The sequence below is a fragment of the Peromyscus californicus genome, unplaced genomic scaffold (assembly GCF_007827085.1).
Source record: "Peromyscus californicus insignis strain IS unplaced genomic scaffold, ASM782708v3 Scaffold_5__1_contigs__length_169319896, whole genome shotgun sequence".
Lineage (NCBI taxonomy): Eukaryota > Metazoa > Chordata > Mammalia > Rodentia > Cricetidae > Peromyscus > Peromyscus californicus.
In genome coordinates, this window is record NW_026294573.1 from 133496538 (window position 1) to 133511022 (window position 14485).

Genomic DNA, 14485 nt, shown 5'->3' on the forward strand with positions numbered 1-14485 from the left:
TTTTAAACAAATAAAAATACTTTTGGCCTAGCTGAGAGATATACAAATTTAGGGTTAAATAAAGGAAAATAACTTTAGGGCCAAGATGCAGATGTGGAAATCTGGATCAATGGGACCTCCAGAGTTTAGGAAGACAGGACCACCATCCTAATGGATCAATAATTGGTGAGTGAGATGAAACAGATTATTATTGTCAAGCCTTGAAATCTAGAATTTTAACTATGGGATATTTATTAGATTTTCATGGACATGTGTCCCGCTTTATTTTTCTCAATTCCTAATTGGAATATCAACTCTACCAGCTCCACCTTTCTATTTCAGAAGCAAATTCCTTGTCTAGTCCCACAAGATCACTGACAGAAAATTTGTCTAGATTAAAGCATATTCCAAGTAACACTCAAAACTGATTAAAAGATGCTTGAACAAATTTGATTTTATATTTTATGAGTTCAGTACATTAAGTGAGTTTGCACACTTAGATTTAATGTTGGATAGGAGAGATGTTTAGACTGGTTAACAATAGTTTTTAATCTAGGAGAGTATAAATTTTGCCAAGCTGTGGGTGGCCATTCTCTAAAAAATTACTAAAGCCCCAACTCAGTTACATTTGGCTTATATAATTTAGAAAAATGAAACACATATCTCATTCCACTCTCTACATCTGCTACTCCATAATAACTCTCTGTGCCTCTGCCTTCACATGGATTTTTCTCTCTTAAGGACAGAAAAGCTAGTTGTATTGGATTAATACTCAAGCTAACAGTCTGATATTAACTTAGTTCCATATTCATGATCTTATTTCCAAATAAGAAAAAGTTATAAATACCATGGGTTGGACTTCAACATATGTTTTTGTGGAATTTCTTATAAGTATTATGTCTATATATGGGACAGAGTATACTGGCTTAGTAGTGATAGTTGAGGCTTGTTAGGAAAGAACAAGTGCCCAGTAAGAATCTCTTGCCTACTCTTTCTCCATTGTAAGCTGATCTCATCTTCCAGGAAAATGTCCTCTGGATAACTGATATCACAATGTTGGTTGTGCATCTCCACAACGTGGTACCTTAGGCCCTAAGCACATAGCACAAATTGAAGAGTGCTCTAACCCCATAATCTTGCATTGCCCTCAGACTCAATAAAAAATTAAGGCATTAATGTTCTGTCTTTATCCTATTGTCACTGCTATAACCATTTTAGCTTCTTCTCTTGGATTTGCTGTTTTCTTGAAAAGGAATGTAGAACAGATCTGTCTGGACTGAACTGCTGATTCTTTAGAAAGTTATACTTGAGCACTGTAAAGATTCTCAGCTGTCTGTCTGAGTTATCACTAATTGCTCATCTATATAGACTCCTTGGTCCACTACAGCTGGGTCAATGCCCCTGAAACCTCTGGTCACGAAGCTGACCTCAACCAAGGCATGTCGTAGTCAGCAATACAGGCAAACTGCATTAGATCATCTGTTAATGAACCTATATAAAACAAAAAATTCTCTGGAATAATTGAATTTTGTGTCTTAATGCATTTAAGTATTATCAGTGTTGAAGATTAGAAAATATGGCTTCAATGAAAATAATATAAAATATGCTATCAGAAATATAAAAGATCAAGAGCTGATTTTTATCCCTTGACAGACATGTGTATGCTGATTTAAAGACAGTGTACACATGTTGGCTGAAAGAATCATATAGTGGTCAACACAGCATAGGATCAACCTTGGCAAGGACTTAATCCACAAAGCCCCAAAATGTCATGGCTACACTTGTCTTGAAAAGTATTACAGTCCCTGGCTGCCTTCCTACTATGTGTCCAATGCTGGCCACAGAGTGTAGGGCAGTGCCATTAAATCTGCATGCAGAGAATGCTGCTTAGTATAAATGCTTTTGTTTGTCTTGTGGGTTTGGGTTTGTTTGCATTGAGGTTTTGTTTTCTTTGTTTGTTTTGATGTTTTAATTTTTTCTCTCTTTTGTTCTATTCTTTGATTTGATAGTTTGCTAAGGCCATACTGCATATACTGTATTCCCTGCTTAAGCCCCGATTGAGTCAAATGACTGAATTTTTATAAATAAAAAGCAATTTCCAACTTAAAAAAGTGTACAAAATCATATTATCTTAATTATCATTAAAGTAGCAATAAAAATTACATGAAAAAATATAAAGCAAGAGTAAAAGTTAACCCAAAATTTGCTTACAAATTGTATGACAAAATTACTAAAATAAGACTCATTTCTTATTTATCAGCACATTGTTTTCTTCTGGAATCTATATTAATCAAGTTCTCATTTATTTCTAAGGTACAATATTTGGGTCATTTGCAAAAGAAATATTCAATAATCACTATGAATTATTCAGTTTTGTTATGATATATTCTGTATTAAAATTTTAAATTAGTGCAATTCAGGATATCTATATTACAACATTGTTGTACTTTCTTTAAAATGTTTATCTATGTTTAAATTGAAATTACCATCACTCAGAATCAGTCTTTATCATGAAAATGTGAAACTCGTGTGAGCTCAGTACACTCAAATGTCCTGAAATTTTGTCAAAATGTGATGAGCACTTTTTCTACATCTGAATTTAAATTGTGCATTCTGCCTCGTGATATGTTGCTGGCTTTCACCAATTAACAGATTACAAAAACACAACTCAACATCCAGCTATATACTTTGGCTAACAAAGAAGCAAAAAAAACAGAATAAAGTAATTGAAAACTCAACTTCGCAGCCACGTACAGAATCATTCTTGAATTTTCCCTGATTCATCCTAGAACTGATTGGCTACATTGACTATAGAGCAAAATATCATAAGTAAAATTTCCTGATACTAACATTATTAGAGCATGGTCTTTTTCATAGTTTTCTAGTACCATCCATAGACATGCCGGTAGGAGCAATTCTTTATCTAGTGAAGAAGTATTGTCCCCCAACACATACGGTGAGGAAAACAATTCTAATCAGCTTTGTCTTTTTGAAAATGATCACACCAGGTATGATTGTTAGCTTTGCTTCATGGAACATACTGGGATATAGATATTCAGTGTTCATTCTAGTAGCTATTTTAACAACTTTAGTCTCTAATTTATTTAAGATAAAAATTACCTATTGTGATGGCCAGACTGCAACCCACAACTCCAGAGAGGCTAGCTAACAGGGAAAGACCCTATGAGGGACACATTGATGAAGGAGAAGTGGATGAGATCTACATGAGTGGAATGGGTGTGAAGGGGTGCCAGAGGATGAGGAGTGGGGACGAGAACATAGGGAAATGGGAAGGTCAAGCTGGAACAGGGAGAGAGTGGGAGGGCAGGGAGGAAGATACCATGATAGATGAGGACATCAAGGGAATAGGAAGAGGCAGGGTACTGGGGAGGCTCTCAGGAATCCATAGGTTGACCCCACTTTGGTCTTCTGGCAGTGGTCCAGAGGGTGCCTGGACCGGTCTACTCTGGTGACCAGCCTAGCAAATAACCTAGCTGTCATCATAGAGCCTTTGTCCAGTGACTAATGGAAGCAGATACAGAGATCCATGGCCAGGCACCAGGCTGAGCTCCAGGAATCCAACTAATGAGAGAGAGGAGGGATATTGTAGGTGAGGGACATCGAGATCATGATGGGAGGACATGTAGAGATTGCCAGCCACACTAGTGGAATCCCATGAACTGTGGACTGGTGGCTGTGCGACTGGACTAGGCCCTCTGGATACAGAAGATGGTTGTTTGGCTCGAACTGTTTGGGGGGCACCCAGGCAGGGGGATCAGGATCTGTCTCTAGTCTATGGGCAGGCTTCTGGAATCCGGTGCCTGTGGTGTGACACCTAGCACAACCTTGGTGCAGTGGGAAGGGGCTTGGACCTGCCTAGGCTCAGTGTGCTGGGCTCTGCTGACTCCCCATGGGAGACCTCGATTTGGGGGATGTGGACATGTGGGGTAGCTTGGGAAAAAGGGCTAAGGGGTGGGAGGAGGGAGGAGGGGGATCTGTGGATAGTATGTAGAGTGAGTAGAAAATTTCTTAATAAAGAAAAATGAAAAAAGATTACCCATTGTAGTGGTCAATTCACAAAATTTAATGATTTTTGTATTGCTTTACAAAAGCATTCTTTAAATTAGATTTGAGATGAATTCGATCATCTTAAATTTTACCTATACCTATTCTGAGAGAGTCTGTACTCACAATGTCAAGCCTTTGATATATGTCTAAGAATCTTTTCCTAGCTAAACACTGCAGTTGTTATTTCTCCTGTATGAGTATGTGTGTGTGTTGTGTGTATGAATGCATGTGTGTGTGTGTATGTGTGTGTGATACTGTATGTATTTTTTACTTAAAATTTTATAAATTTAGCTCTTGTCTTTATTCTTATGATTTTTAAATGGATTATAATTTGTGTGTGTTGATTCTGAATACTATACATTTGTAACTCTCTCTTGCTCGCTCTCTCTCTCTCTCTCTCTCTCTCTCTCTCTCTCTCTCTCGTGTGTGTGTGTGTGTGTGTGTGTGTGTGTGTGTGTGTGTGTGTGTGTGTGTGTGATTACTGAAAGGACGAAAGGATTTCCCTTTTTTCATGAAATTGTCATGACACATTTGGCAAAACACATCTGAAAATGATGGAAAGAACATTGTTGAAGTCAATTCTGATTACAGATTTTCAGTTATAGAAGAGGCCACAGTCTCCACTTCTGACAGCAACAGCAAGCTTAAGGACTGGGGATGGGGACATGCCTTCCATATTTATTCTCCTCAATATTGCTTTCAGGTGCTACTTCTTTGAATTCACATATAAGTTTTTAATCCACAGTGTCAATGTCTGTGGTGAGTACTTGTTGGGTTTCGGGTAGAAATTGCATTGTTCTGAAGGGGAAGTTGCTGAGGAATGCACTGAGCAATACTTCATGAGCAGAATAACATTTTGTATTCATTTCAGTTTCCCTTGTCTCAGCAGTGTTTTGTGTATTTTAGTGTACACATAGCACATTTAATTACCTGATATTTTGTAATTTTGTTACTATGATGAAAGATTGTTCTTCTATCCTCCTTCTTTAATACTCATCTCTGTTATTTGCAAAATCAATTTACATTTATGGTGCTCTATGAAACTAAGACCTTACTAACAATATTTACTGTAGTTTTATTATGACTTCCATGGCATTTCCTGTATTCTTTTTTTTTTTTTTTTTTGGTTTTTTTTTTTGTTTTGTTTTTTCGAGACAGGGTTTCTCTGTGTAGCTTTGCGCCTTTCCTGGAACTCGCTTTGGAGACCAGGCTGGCCTCGAACTCACAGAGATCCGCCTGGCTCTGCCTCCCGAGTGCTGGGATTAAAGGCATGCGCCACCACCACCCGGCTCCTGTATTCTTATGTCATGCTAGCAAGTTAATAGTCATGAAACGTTCTTTTTTTCTTAATCTTAAATACTCATTTGATATGGATGAAACTGTTTCTGGTCTCTTGCATCTGTACCACTTTCAATCCGTTTGTGTTTTATCCTTAATCTGTTTATGTTCATTGATATAAACTGTATTTCTCCTCGATGATATCTAATCACATCTTGCTTTCCTAGTGGCAGCATCCAGTCTGTGAACAGGATCACTGATCCACTCAAACTTAATGTTGCTTTTAGCATGTTTAAGTCTACAATTTGCTCCTTATTTTACAAAACCAAAACCTTATTTTTCCCCTAGTACCTCTCTTTCTCAATTTCTGTCTCATTTTCTACTAAGTCAGCACTTTCAATGTGTCACTTTAATTTCTCTGCTTATAACTTGCATATGTTATTTTGACTTGTTTTCCTTAATATCTGTGGAGAACTGACAAACATTTCTATAAAGAGAATGACAGTACAGAGTTTAAACATTGGAGCGTCTGCTCATTTTTCCACTGATCAACACTATGGCTGTGGTAGGAACAGGTCTCTAAAGAAGATAAGAGCAAGCCCTGCTACCTCTTACTGGTAAAATTTTCAAACAGGATGCAGATCAGCTTGTTTTAAGAACCACGTCTTTCTCAAATAAGGAATTGCAATCTACTGCTGAATCATAATGGCTTAATTTGGGTTACATATACAAGCTATGCTTTGATATGGCTGTTTTTTCTTCCACCTTATTTGGGGTAAAACTGATATATGTGTTATATCTATATAATGTAAACTCCAAAATATGGGATTATAAGTATTGGCTTACACAACATTATGTATTTTAAACAAGTTAATGAAAATATGAGAAAATATAATACTGCACTTAATTTACATCAAAGAGCAAGTGTATTCTGTTTAACTTTCACCCTATGGTTTGTTTTAGAATTTTTATGTTTACTATTAACAACTTGTTTTTTGCTTCTTGGACTTTGTTGGTTCTCTTGATTATAAAATTCTTCACTTGTGACTGTTTTCTGCTGCTAATTTAGGAGCACACTATTTTTTGTCTTATTGCAGATATCAAACATCAATCATTTTGTATATAATTACTGATTTATTTTGCTGAGGCCTCTATCTCTCTTTCACATTTCAGAAACTCTGCTATTGTGTGTGTGTTTGCATAATGTCTTCATTTTAATTTTATTTAACCTATTGGGTTTTTCTATCTACAGCCAAAACATTATGGTGGGATTTTACAGATTTTCATCTTTTCACTTTTCCTGCCCTCTACTTTCTCCCTCTCTCCTTAGCTGTTTCATGGTATTATTGTGCTTTATATTTTCTCACATGTTGTGGAGCTCTGTTGGATTTTGCTTAAACTTTTTCCTGTTTCTGAGATTTATTTAGTGCTATTTTTGAAGTTTAATGATGCAAATTTATGCTAACCTACCCTAAACTTAATTTATTTCCCCATTATTTTCATCTGATTCTTTTAAACAAAATGTATAACTTTCGAGACTGCTGGATGAATCATTGTGATTTGCCACCTTTTAATTCCTTAGATGTGTCTTGTGTCTTTTACTCTCTTTGAAATAGGCCTTGTTCTCTTTGCTTTTTGAATTCCACATCTGTTGAGAGAGACAGTATTATTTTTGTAAAGATCAATCATCCTTTCTTGTCTGCTTCTACAGTTTGGGATAAGGAACATTTTAATGAATAAATTCTGAATTCTGACTTCCTCTCTGAAGGTTGTCTCATTTATTGACTTGTCTAAAATATTACAAAGCATCTTTCTTTCTTTCTTTCTTTCTTTCTTTCTTTCTTTCTCTCTCTCTCTGTCTCTCTCTCTCTCTCTCTCTCTCTCTCTCTCTCTCTCTCTCTCTCTCTTTCTCTGCCTGTCTGTCTTTCAACCTCTTTTTTTTTGATTATTTTATATTATGTGTACAGGTGTTTTGTTTGCATGTATATATGAGCAACACATTCTTCCAATACCCTTAGAGGTCATAAGAGGCCATTGGATCCCCTGGGATTGGATTTACAGATGGTTGTGAGCCATCATATCCATGCTGAGGTTCACCCCAGGTCCTCTGGAAGAGCAGAGTGACCAGTGCTCTTAACAATTGAGGTTTTGCTTCAGTCCCACACAGACTTTCTTTACTGCAATGGGAGTCTTATTATTTGTCTAATCTGTCCAGGATTTTTTGGAGAGGTTATAAATGCCAGTCTACAGTCTGCCCCTTAATGACTTCTCTACACATGCAGTCAGGCTTCCTTTATCAGGGAACTTTGGATATGTAGGCACTGATAGTTTCTGCTAGGTAAATAAATCAAGGATATGTCGATTGCATATCAAGTTCACTGTACTCAGGTAGCTCTTGACCTTGTTCCTCTTAAATCTACACTGCTTCTGAAGTCAGCTGTTGCCTCACTAGGACCTCCACTGCCAGTTGAATGAATATGCATTCTCAAATCTGCTCAGATAACATCTTCTGTGACAGTGTTCAGAACCTAGGGTGACCAGCTCTCATCAGGTAGGGAATTTTGATTTCTCTGGCCTTTGTAGCATGCATGCCCAACTGGGACAGAGCCAACAGTTGAATAGGGACTGTTCTCAACTAAAGCCCAGAAAGCGACACAAAGTGGAACATTCTTTCACTGCATGATGACTGACCAATTCCAGACTCAGTATGCTGACTGTTAGTCCAGTTTTGTCACAGAGTTGTGAGGAAAAGATTTGCTAAACTCCTCATGCCTTATGTCAGAACAAAATTTTAATATGAATGCTTATGTGTATATAAAAAGACATTTAGATATCTTTCCAAATCCACTGCTTAACAATAGAAGGTAACTTTGTATCCAGGAACCTATCAGTGATAGCTACAAGAAACATAACCAAAGCCTCTTAATGAAAACAAAAGAAACAAAATAGGTTTGTAATGAAGAAGAAAGAAGGAAATTGGAAATTTGTGCAATAGTCAGATATTAAGTTTGTGAATTTTGCATAAATCAACATGATACTTTGTAACATTATGTTTATCAGAAATGTTATATATGTATGCAAGTTGTGACATACAAAGTGTTAACTTTGGCATTCATATTATTGACATGATAACATTCAGTTCTAGCCTGTGCATACCTGTGTCAAGATATATTAGTATTTGTAGATGTAACTCTAAATGGTCTTATTTAATAAGAAACAGAGCCAAAATAAGAGTTAAAAGTCCAGAGATATGAGCAGTAGCCAAGAGCTAAGACCACCTTAACTTACCACTCGCTGCTGTCCTTCCCCTGAGAGACCTTCTTCCTCTGTCCTGTCTTTTTATTGCCTTTCTGTTCTGCCTTTTCATTGGTTCTAAATCTAACCATATGGTGATATTTTATTTGTACTAAAATGTTATTTGTATGTTAATAAATAAAGTTGCCCGGGGGTCAGAGCTATTAGCAAGTCATAGGAAAACCAGGAGGTGGTGGCACATGCCTTTAATCCCAGCTCTTGGGAGGCAGAGCTAGGTAAGTCTCGGTGTGTTCAGGGATACAGCCAGCATTGGATACACATGCCTTTAATCTCAATACCAACCATGGAAGACCTGGAGGTCTGTACAGAAAGGCAGTGATGAGGCAGTCATGTGGTTGGGTTTACCACCAATGAGAAGGCAGAACTGAAAGTCTTTATAAAGACTTTAACACAGGAAGTAGCTCTTTTTCGGGGAAGTAGGACCACTGCATGAGGAAGGGTAAGGTTTTAGCTCTTAGCTCTGACATCTTCGCTTTCTTCTTTGCATTGGTTCTGTGTTTCTTATTTAATAAGACAGTTGGTTACATCTACATGTGGCGTCCAATGTGACAAGAATCCATTAAAAACCGCTTGGCTTGGCGGCACTTCCGGTTTCTGGCCTGGGCGGCCCGGCTCCCTAGCTTAGGCCCAGGTCGGCTTGGTCTCAGGCCGGACTGACCCACAGTTGGAGCTACTTGCTTAAAGCCAGTGCTATAAACAACTCAGGCCTGCCCTGCCGAACAGGGCCCCTGCCTGTAAAGCCAAAGCACGTGGTCAGGGCTTAAGGAAGGCAGAGCCCAGGCTTGACTTGACTCAAGTGGGTAAACGTGGCTGGATTTAAGCTTTTAGCCAGAAATTGTGGCTACGCTTTCTTGCTCTCTCTCTCTCTCTCTCTCTCTCTCTCTCTCTCTCTCTCTCTCTCTCTCTGGATTCACACCTCAGACACCAGGTGGCGGTTTTGAAATTCTCTTGGATTTCTACTGTTCTACGCTCTTGGTAAGTCAATTAAGATATCTATTTAAAAGAGAATTTTTTTTCTACCTAAAAAAAAAAAAATGGGTTTTATGTGTACATTGGAAGAAAATTGGGCATTGAAATTTTATGCACTCTGAAAATGGAATAACTATATGAGAAGATTAATATTGATCGAATTATGCAGTTTATTACTTTTCTTATCCTCATTTTACTATTTAAAAAGATAGTCAATTTAAGTGCCAGGATAACAGTTTTAGAAAAACCTGTTAAATCTTTAAAAATGAATTATAGAGAAATTCAAATTCAGACAGAACAAATTAACAGTGAAGTTGTTTCAAAATTGGATCATAAGGTTACAGAAAGAAAGCATGTTTTCACACAATCACCCTTAAATTAAACATTAGCCATACAGCAGCTACCTGGTGAAGAGAATGGACAAAATACTTGGATTCCAATTCAAATGTTAGACTTACAAAGATTTAAGGAGGAAATAGTATCTTATGGCATGCATTCCCCATATGTAAAGCAAATGTTAAACTCCTGGTCAACTTATGATAGGATTCTACCACAGGACTGGCAGGAGCTGGCACAGGCTGTTCTGGAACCCGGACAAAACCTCCAGTGGAAAATGTGGTTCAAGGGGGAGGCTAAAATTATAGAAAAACAATGGAGGGATAAAGGAACAGAAGTCTGCCAGGATCAGCTTATTGGAGAAGGCCAATATGCTTCAGTACAAACACAATGATTATATGATGTCCAAACCCTAATTCTATGCTGAAGAGCAGCCTTGAATGCATGGGACAGAGTTGAGGAACCAGGAAAAAAACTGAGTCATTTACAAAGGTTATACAGGGCCCAAAAGAATCTTTCACAGATTTCTTACAAAGATTGACTTCAGCAGTACAGAGAATGATGCTGAATTCAGAGGCTGGTCAGATAATAATAGAATCTTTGGCCTTTGAGAATGCAAATGCAGCATGCAAAAGAATAATCAGGCCATTAAAGGCAAGATCTGCACCCTTGGAAGATTGGATTAGAGACACGGTTAATGTTGAGACTCATGACCGTGATGATATGTGGGTAGGAGAAGCAATTTCAAAAGGTTTGGAAATGTCAGATGTTTTGGATGTGGAAAGTAAGGACATTTGAAAAGGGACTGTAAACAGGTCATTCCTAGAAACAATGTTTCTTCAAGGAACACTGGCAACAGAATACCCCTTCCTTCTGGAGTATGCAGAAGGTGTGGTAAGGGAAAACACTGGACCAACGAATGTAGACAACAAGGGTAAGACAAGGTAATCCTTTGCCTCGGGCTTTGGGAAACTCACAGAGGGGCCTCAGGCAAGCCCCCAACAGTAAGTCCAGTTCAAACCTTTCCTGCAGTTGTAGAGGAAACCCTTACTCAGAGCAACTAAATAACCAAATGCCTATTGGAATAAATCATGCTGCTCGGGATGATAAAACAGAGAGAATAGGAAATTCAGGAAAAAACAAAATGTTTTGGCAAACTTCTATTAATGAACAAAGACCAAAATTAACAAGAAAAATAAATGGTGTTTTGTTGTCTGGTCTGGTAGACACAGATGCGGACGTTACCATAATTGCACCAGAATTTTGGCATCCAACTTGGCCTCTTTAGGAGGTAAACATTCAACTGTTAGGAATTGGAACATTATCTCGAGCGAAAAAGAGTGCAAGATGGCTCAAATGTATAGGTCCAGAAGGACAGAGAGGAAAATTAAAACCATATGTGGCTAACATAGCTATGAACCTGTGGGATCAAGACTTGTTGCAACAATGGAATGCTCAGATTAACATCTCTCCAATCTCAGAAACAAATCATAAACTAGTACATGTTTCTGAGAGAAATATTAGAAGATATTATTCTAATGAGTGGTCACCAGCCATCCATGTTATACAAGAACAGGGCACAACAACTGATGATCTTCCAAAAACACCAACAGCTCTACCTTTAAAATGGTTAACAGACAAGCCTGTATGGGTCCAGCAATCGCCTTTAACAACAGAGAAACTCCAGACTTTAGAAGAGCTGGTAGAAGAAGAATTAAATGCTCAGCATATTGAAGAATCAACCAGCCCTTGGAATTCTCCTGCATTTGTTATTTAAAAGAAATCTGGTAAATGGAGAATGGTAACATACCTTAGAGCAATTAACAAAATAATTCAGCCAATGGGCTCTCTACAATCTGGAATTCCTTTGCCTACTCTGTTACCAAAAGGATGGCCTCTCATAGTTATTGATTTAAAAGACTGTTTCTTTTCAATATCCTTACAAGAAAAAGACAGAGAAAGATTTGCTTTCACAGTGCCTACTTAATAATAATTCTCAACCAGTTAAAAGATTTGAATGGAGGGTCCTCCCACAGGGAATGTTTAATAGCCCAACTCTGTGCCAATATTTTGTACAACAGCCATAGGAAGTGGTGCGTAAAAAATTTTCCTAAATCTATAATTTATCATTATATGGATGATATTTTATTAGCTGACTCAAATGCAGATACTTTAGAAAGAATGTTTGAAGAAGTAAAGAAAATTTTACCTTGCTGGGGATTACAAATTGCTCCTGAAAAGATACAAAGAGGAGATTCTATTAATTATTTAGGATATAAAATAGAGCTACAAAAAATTAGACCCCAAAAGGTGCAAATTAGGAGAGATCGACTACAGACTCTTAATGACTTTCAAGATTTTTTGGAGACATTTCTCATCTAAGAACTATTGTTGGGGTAAAAAATGATGAACTGAATAATTTGTTCAAAACCTTAGAAGGTGACAAGGACTTAAATAGTGCAAGAAAATTATCACCTGAAGCTGAGAAAGAATTGGCCTTGGTAGAAAAGAAAATACATGAAGGGCACATGGATTGTATTGATCCAAAGCTGGATTGCATTTTGATTATTTTACCTTCTAGACATTCTCTTACAGGAAGATATTATATTGGAATGAATATTTTTTTCCAAATAAACCAAATAAAAAATTAAAAACTTATGTGGAAAAAAATCTCTGACTTGATTTGGAAAGGAAAATTGAGACTTTGTCAATTAGCAGGAATAGACCCAGCAGAAATTGTCATACCTTTTACTACGGAGGACATTGAAAAATTATGGACAGAAAGTGAACCTTGGCAAAAAGCTTGCAGTAATTTTTTTGGAGAAATTAACAGCAAATATCCCAAAAGCGATAGAACTGATCTTATAAAGAGAACTGATTGGATCTTGCCTCGAATTGTATGGGAAAAACCGATATCTGGATATACCGTTCATTTAACAATTTAATACAATTTTCTGATCCTTGAACATAATTATTACCAACTATTAGGATATACAGAAATGAAAGTTAGTAGCTAGACATTAAAATAGAACTTGTAGTCATATTAGGCATGTTTTCAAGATTAAGAAGATATATTTTAGATAGACAGGTCATCTTCAAACCCTTCAGAGATCTACAGAATATGACATTTAAAATGTTTTAATAACTTAGAAAATTTTTCTTTTTTTAAATGACTATGAGACATGTCGGCTCCTGGTAGTACCAATCTACTTCAGAGAAAATATGGGCATTGAAAAAACTGCATATGGAGTTAACTTTCATTGTGGCAAAAGTTAGCCACTGGGCAACAAAGTATCCTCGAATCAACTGCTGACTAACAGGACAGACAGGACATGAAAGAAAGGACTACCGATTATTGCCAAAACAAGTGTGGTTATGGCTTTATCAAAAGTCGTCTTCTGAGGCCAGGACAATACGACACCATCCTTGAAATGGTCTTTGCAATCCGAAAAAGGTACAGTGCCTATCTTAACTTATATAACTAACAGAACTATCTTATAATGTCTTTCAAATTTATAAACTTACACCTCTTTAGTGAGTTTCTTTTCTGAAATTCTTAACAAGGAAAACTATAACTATCTAATCTTTAACTATAACTGTAACTATCTAATCTTCAACTATAACTATAACTATCTAATCTTCAACTTCCTCAGAGACCTGAGAAGGAAATAATATTACCTAAAATAATAAAAACAGGAAGTGCATGCAAGTGGCTTCTGAAAAAGTTGTGAGTTGACAGAAACAGCCAGCTGCTCGGAGAGTCACCCGAGGTTTTTCCTCAGTGTTGGGGCATCATCTTCAGCCTATGGGCTTAGTGTATTTGACAGACTCATTTGTGAAGTAGAGTGTACACAAGGCCAACAGTTCGACCTCACATTTGGTGAGAGTATTTCATGTACCAGAAACACCTGAATTCCACTACTGTCCTGCCATAATTCAGGATTTTAAATTCTGAAAATTATTGTTTTTTTAAAATTCAGCTGTCCATTCTTCTTGGCTTGTGTGTGGCTTCATCTCAGCATCCCATTCTTTTCCACATCCCATTCTTCTTGGCTTGTAGGTGGTTTCATCTCTTTTATTAAATGCCAGTCTACCATTGAGAGGTTAGACTCCATCAGCTTAGTTACTCTTTCAAGAATAACTGTTTCAGCTGCTGTTCCACTGCACATCAGAAGTCATCGATCCACTGCCAGTTCAGCTGCCTTTGAAGAAAAGGGCTCTGTACCTTTTCTGGATTGCAAAGGCCACTTCAGGGATGATGCCATATTGTCCTGGCCTTAAAAGATGCCTGCTGTTAAAGCCATAACCACACTTGTCTTGGCAATAATCGGTAGTCCTTTGTTTCATGTCCTGTCTGTCCATTTTGTCCTGTTTGTCAACAGTTGATTCGAGGATACTTTGTTGTCCAGTGGCTAACTTTGGCCACAAAGAAAGTTAACTCCATATGCAGTTTTTTCAATGTCCATATTTTCTCTGAAGTAGATTGGTACTACCAGGAACTGACATGTCTCATAGTCATTAAAAAAAAGGAAAAAAATTC